Genomic DNA, 7,199 nt, shown 5'->3' with positions numbered 1-7,199 from the left:
GCTACCGCCAGAGTCCATGACGGTAGGGTCTAACAGCCTACCGCCAGGGACTTTGGCGGTAGGTAACATCGCTACCGCCAACCGGGCTGGCGGTAGCCTGCACAACCCTATCGCCAAGGTGCTTGGCAGTAGGCACGAGCACGCACTGTGTTCAATACTTAGGAGGTTTTTGGCGGTAGGGCATGCAACCCTACCGCCAGAGACCTTGGCGGTAGGCTGTTACACCCTACCGCCATGGTCCCTGGCGGTAGCAAAAGGGTCAGATCTCGATTTTTTTTAAACTAGGGTCAAATCTTCAATTGGTTTTAGAAAAGGGCCAAAACACGAAATTTAGCCGCGTGTGGAGGTTCTGTAAGTGGGCCCAGCTTAGAGGGATGGTCGGGGTTGGTGAAGTTCTGATGGAGGAGGCGGGCCATGAGCCGACCTTGTGTGGAGGCGACGTGTGGTTAGGTCAGTGTTGAAGGGGTGAGTTGTGGTGCCGGAGGAGGAAGACGAAGCATGAATATGGGCATATGTTAAAGAGTCGCCCCCAAATAAAATCACATATGCACACAAACAAAAGGGTTCGGCCTTGCGTTGCCTCCTTTGGAGACATGGATGATGGCACACGAACCCTAGCACGACCCCCTTCCATTTTCCCTCCCCACTACCACCGGAGAACGCTACCGACGAAGCTCGTGCGCTCAACGCAGAGGTAAGGCCTCCCATGGAGGTTGTTTCATTCTGTGCAAAAGCTTGAAGGGGGGCGAGGGGTCCAACAAGTATGGCTGGATCTCTACGGGTGGTGGCGGGGGTAGTCGGCAGCATGACGTGTTCGGTCGGAGGAGGCCTTGACGTGCGGTCGCGGTCGTGTCGTGGCTGGTCATTGGGCTGCAGTGGGTAGCTCCCACTTGGATCTAGAGTGGCTAGATTGAGTGGGTTGGGACGGCTTCTCCTCCGACAGTGTTGGTTGGTGACCGGGTGCCGTCATTGTCCAACTCCGGTCATTCCAGGGTGGCTGCAGTGTTGGGGATCGTAGCAGAAATTTAAAAAATGTCTACGCATCATCAAGATCAATCTATGGAGTCATCTAGCAACGAGAGGGAGAGGAGTGCATCTACATACCTTGTAGATCGCGAGCGAAAGCGTTCAAGAGAACGGGGTTTATAGAGTCGTACTCGTCGTGATCCAAATCACCGATGATCCTAGCGCCGAACGGACAGCACCTCCGCGTTCAACACACGTACGGAGCGGAGACGTCTCCCGCGCCTTGATCCAGCAAGGAGGAGGGAGAGGTTGAGGAAGAGAGCTCCAACAGCAGCACGACAGCGTGGTGGTGGTGGAGCGGCAGTACTCCGGCAGGGCTTCGCCAAGCACTTAACGGAGGAGGAGATGTGTTGGGGAGGGGAGGGGCCACGCCTTTGATGTGGTGTGCAGCCCTCCCCTTGCCCCTCTATTTATAGGGGAAGGGGCCGGCCCCCCTCTAGATGAGATCTAGAGGGGGGGCGGCGGCCAAGGGGAGGGGCTTACCCCCCAAGCAAGGGGGCGCCCCCTGTAGGGTTTCCCCCCCAACCCTAGGCGCATGGGCCCAAGGGGGGGGTGAGCCCAGCCCTCCAAGGGCTGGTTCCCTTTCCTCTACGGCCCATGAGGCCCTCCGAGAGAGGTGGCCCAAGGGGGGATGAGCCCAGCCCTCCAAGTATTCCTACAGTATCCGGGAGTTGCACAATCTCATGGTCTAAGAAAAAGATACTTGACATTAGAAAAGCTTTAGCAGACGAACTACATGATCTTGCGCTATGCTTAGGATTGGGTCTTGTCCATTACATCATTCTCCTAATGATGTGATCCCGTTATCAATGACATCCAATGTCCATGGTCAGGAAACCGTAACCATCTATTGATCAACGAGCTAGTCAACTAGAGGCTCACTAGGGACATGTTGTGGTCTATGTATTCACACATGTATTATGATTTCCGAATAACACAATTATAGCATGAACAATAGACAATTATCATGAACAAGGAAATATAATAATAACCATTTTATTATTGCCTCTAGGGCATATTGCCAACAGTCTCCCACTTGCACTAGAGTCAATAATCTAGTTACATTGTGATGAATCGAACACCCATAGAGTTCTGGTGTTGATCATGTTTTGCTCGAGGAAGAGGTTTAGTCAACGGATGTGCGACATTCAGGTCCGTATGCACTTTACAAATATCTATGTCTCCATTTTGAATATTTTCACGAATGGAGTTGAAGCGACGCTTGATATGCCTGGTTTTCCTGTGAAACTTGGGCTCCTTGGTAAGGGCAATAGCTCCAGTGTTGTCACAGAAGAGAGTCATCAGGCCCGATGCATTGGGAATAACTCCTAGGTCGGTAATGAACTCCTTTATCCAGATTGCTTCTTGTGCTGCCTCCGAGGCTGCCATGTACTCCACTTCACATGTAGATCCCGCCACGACGCTTTTCTTGCAACTGCACCAGCTGACTGCCCCACCATTCAAAATATACATGTATCCGGTTTGTGACTTAGAGTCATCCAGATCTGTGTCGAAGCTAGCATCATGTAACCCTTTACGACGAGCTCTTCATCACCTTCATAAACGAGAAACATATCCTTAGTCCTCTTCACGTACTTCAGGATATTCTTGACCACTGTCCAGTGTTCCATACCGGGATTACTTTGTTACCTTCCTACCAAATTTACGGCAAGGTTTACATCAGGTCTGATAAACAGCATGGCATACATAATAGACCCTATGGTCGAGGCATGGGGGACAACACTCATCTTTTCTCTATCTTCTGCCGTGGTCGGGCATTGAGCCGTGCTCAATCTCACACCTTGCAATACAGGCAAGAACCCCTTCTTGGACTGATCCATATTGAACTTCTTCAATATCTTGTCAAGGTACGTACTTTATGAAAGACTAATGAGGCGTCTCGATCTATCTCTATAGATCTTGATGCCTAATATATAAGCAGCTTCTCCAAGGTCCTTCATTGAAAAACACTTGTTCAAGTAGGCCTTTATGCTTTTCAAGAATTCTATATCATTTCCCATCAATAGTATGTCATCCACATATAATATGAGAAATGCTACAGAGCTCCTACTCACTTTCTTGTAAACACAGACTTCTCCATAAGTCTGCGTAAACCCAAACGCTTTGATCATCTCATCAAATCGAATGTTCCAACTCTGAGATGCTTGCACCAGCCCATAGATTGAGCATTGGAGCTTGCACACCTTGTCAGCATTCTTAGGATCGAGAAAACCTTCCGGCTGCATCATATACAATTCTTCCTTAAGGAAACCATTAAGTAATGCTGTTTTGACGTCCATTTGCCATATCTCATAATCATAGAATGCGGCAATTGCTAACATGATTCGGACAGACTTCAGCTACGCTACGGGTGAGAAAGTCTCATCGTAGTCAACCCCTTGAACTTGTCGATAACCCTTAGTGTACAAGCTGAGCCTTATAGATGGTCACATTACCATCCGCGTCTGTCTTCTTTTTAAAGATCCATTTATTTTCCATGTCTCGCCGATCATCGAGCAAGTTAGTCAAAGTACATACTTCGTTTTCATACATGGATCCCATCTCGAATTTCATGGCTTCCAGCCATTTGTTGGAATCTGGGCCCGCCATTGCTTCTTCATAGTTCGAAGGTTCACCATTGTCTAACAACATGATTTCCAGGACAGGGTTGCCGTACCACTCTGGTGCGGAACGTGTCCTTGTGGACCTACGAAGTTCAGTAGCAACTTGATCTGAAGTTTCATGATCATCAGCATTAACTTCCTCTCTAGCTGGTGCAGGCACCTCAGAAACATTTTCTTGAGCTGCGCCACTCTGCAGTTCAAGAGGCAATACTTCATCAAGTTCTACTTTCCTCCCACTTACTTCTTTCGAGAGAAACTCTTTCTCTAGAAAGGATCCATTCTTGGCAACAAAGATCTTGCCTTCGGATATGAGGTAGAAGGTATACCCAATAGTTTCTTTAGGGTATCCTATGAAGACGCATTTTTCCGATTTGGATTCGAGCTTTTCAGGTTGAAGTTTCTTGACATAAGCATCGCATCCCCAAACTTTCAGAAACGACAGCTTATGTTTCTTACCAAACCACAATTCATACGGTGTTGTCTCAATGGATTTCGATGGAGCCCTATTTAAAGTGAATGTGGTAGTCTCTATAGCATAACCCCAAAATGATAGCGGTAGATCGGTAAGAGACATCATAGATCGCACCATATCCAATAGGGTGCAATTACGACGTTCGGACACACCATTACGCTGAGGTGTTCCAGGCGGCGTGAGTTGTGAAACTATTCCACATTTCCTTAAGTGCGTGCCAAATTCGTGACTCAAATATTCTCCCCCACGATCTGATCGTAAGAACTTGATTTTCCTGTCACGTTGATTCTCAACCTCACTCTAAAATTCCTTGAACTTTTCAAAGGTCTCAGACTTGTGTTTCATTAAGTAGACATACCCATATCTACTCAAGTCATCAGTGAGGGTGAGAACATAACGATAGCCACCGCGAGCCTCAACACTCATTGGACCGCACACATCAGTATGTATGATTTCCAATAAGTTGGTTGCTCGCTCCATTGTTTCGGAGAACGGAGTCTTGGTCATTTTGCCCATAAGGCATGGTTCTCTTGTGTCAAATGATTCATAATCAAGAGACTCCAAAAGTCCATCTGCATGGAGTTTTTTCATGCGTTTGACACCAATGTGACCAAGGCGGCAGTGCCACAAGTATGTGGAACTATCATTATCAACCTTACACCTTTTGGCATTCACACTATGAATATGTGTAACATCACATTGGAGATTAAATAAGAATAAACCATTGACCAGCGGGGCATGACCATAAAACATGTCTCTCATATAAATAGAACAACCATTATTCTCAGATTTAAATGAGTAGCCATCTCGCATTAAATGAGATCCAGATACAATGTTCATGCTCAAAGCTGGTACTAAATAACAATTATTGAGGTTTAAAACTAATCCCGTAGGTAAATGTAGAGGTAGCGTGCCGACGGCGATCACATCGACCTTGGAACCATTCCCGACGTGCATCGTCACCTCGTCCTTCGCCAGTCTCCATTTATTCCACAGTTCCTATTTTGAGTTACAAATATGAGCAACTGCACCGGTATCAAATACCTAGGAGCTATTACGAGCGCTGGTTAGGTACACATCAATAACATGTATATCACATATATCTTTGGCATTGCCGACCTTCTTATCCACTAAGTACTTGGGGCAGTTCCGCTTCCAGTGACCGTTTCCCTTGCAATAAAAGCACTCAGTCTCAGGCTTGGGTCCATTCTTTGGCTTCTTCCTGGCAGCTTGCTTACCGGACGCGGCAACTCCCTTGTCATCCTTCTTGAAGTTCTTTTTACCCTTGCCTTTCTTGAACTTAGTGGTTTTATTCACCATCAACACTTGATGTTCCTTTTTGATTTCCACCTCCGCTGATTTCAGCATTGAATATACCTCAGAAATGGTCTTTTCCATCCCCTGCATATTGAAGTTCATCACAAAGCTCTTGTAGCTAGGTGGGAGCGACTGAAGGATTCTATCAACGACCGCATCATCCGGGAGATTAACTCCTAGCTGAGACAAGCAGTTGTGCAACCCAGACATTTTGAGTATGTGCTCGCTGACGGAACTATTCTCCTCCATCTTACAACTGTAGAACTTATCGGAGACTTCATATCTCTTGACCCGGGCATGAGCTTGGAAAACCATTTTCAGTTCTTGGAACATCTCATATGCTCCGTGTTGCTCAAAACGCTTTTGGAGCCCCCGGTTCTAAGCTGTAAAGCATGCCGCACTGAACTAGGGAGTAATCATCACTACGCGTCTGCCAAGCGTTCATAACGTCTTGTTCTGCTGGGAAAACAGGTGCTTCACCTAGCGGTGCATCAAGGACATATGCTTTTCTGGCAGCTATGAGGATAATCCTCAGGTTACGGACCCAGTCCGTGTAGTTGTTGCCATCGTCTTTCAGCTTGGTTTTCTCTAGAAACGCGTTGAAGTTGAGGGCAACATTAGCGTGGGCCATTTGATCTACAAGACATATTGCAAAGATTTTTAGACTATGTTCATGATAATTAAGTTCATCTAATCAAATTATTTAATGAACTCCCACTCAGATAGACATCCCTCTAGTCATCTAAGTGATACATGATCCGAGTCAACTAGGCCGTGTCCGATCATCACGTGAGACGGACTAGTCATCATCGGTGAACATTTTCATGTTGATCGTATCTTCTATACGACTCATGTTCGACCTTTCGGTCTTCCGTGTTCCGAGGCCATGTCTGTACATGCTAGGCTCGTCAAGTCAACCTAAGTGTTTTGCGTGTGTAAATCTGGCTTACACCCGTTGTATGCGAATGTTAGAACCTATCACACCCGATCATCACGTGGTGCTTTGGAACAACGGACCTTAGCAACGGTGCACAGTTAGGGGGAACACTTTCTTGAAATTATTGCGAGGGATCATCTTATTTATGCTACCGTCGTTCTAAGCAAATAAGATGTAAAACATGATAAACATCACATGCAATCAAATAGTGACATGATATGGCCAATATCATTTTTGCTCCTTTTGATCTCCATCTTCGGGGCGCCATCATCATCATCGTCACCGGCATGACACCATGACCTCCATCATCAAGATCTCCATCATCGTGTCTTCATGAAGTTGTCTCGCCAACTATTACTTCTACTACTATGGCTAACGGTTAGCGATAAAGTAAAGTAATTACATGACATTTATGTTGACACGCAGGTCATAAATAAATTAAGACAACTCCTATGGCTCCTGTCGGTTGTCATACTCATCGACATGCAAGTCGTGATTCCTATTACAAGAACATGATCAATCTCATACATCACATATATCATTCATCATATCCTTTTGGCCATATTACATCACGCGGCATATGCTGCAAAAACAAGTTAGGCGTCCTCTAATTGTTGTTGCAAGTTTTTACGTGGCTGCTATAGGTTTCTAGCAAGAACGTTTCTTACCTACGCCCAAACCACAACGTGATATGCCAATTTCTATTTACCCTTCATAAGGACCCTTTTCATCGAATCCGATCCGACTAAAGTGGGAGAGACAGACACCCGCTATCCACCTTATGCAACTAGTGCATGTCAGTCGGTGGAACCAGTCTCACGTA

The 7,199-nt window shown here is 46.3% G+C and overlaps 1 pseudogene; it reads left to right on the top strand.

The window, feature by feature from the left end:
• The first annotated feature begins 374 nt into the window (after nucleotides 1-374).
• LOC123060677 (60S ribosomal protein L13-3-like) overlaps nucleotides 375-7,199 on the top strand; it is a 35,288-nt pseudogene continuing 28,463 nt past the window's right edge.

The sequence above is a fragment of the Triticum aestivum genome, chromosome 1A, assembly GCF_018294505.1.
Source record: "Triticum aestivum cultivar Chinese Spring chromosome 1A, IWGSC CS RefSeq v2.1, whole genome shotgun sequence".
In the NCBI taxonomy this organism is placed as follows: Eukaryota; Viridiplantae; Streptophyta; class Magnoliopsida; order Poales; family Poaceae; genus Triticum; species Triticum aestivum.
This window is presented reverse-complemented; position numbering and strand designations above follow the sequence as displayed.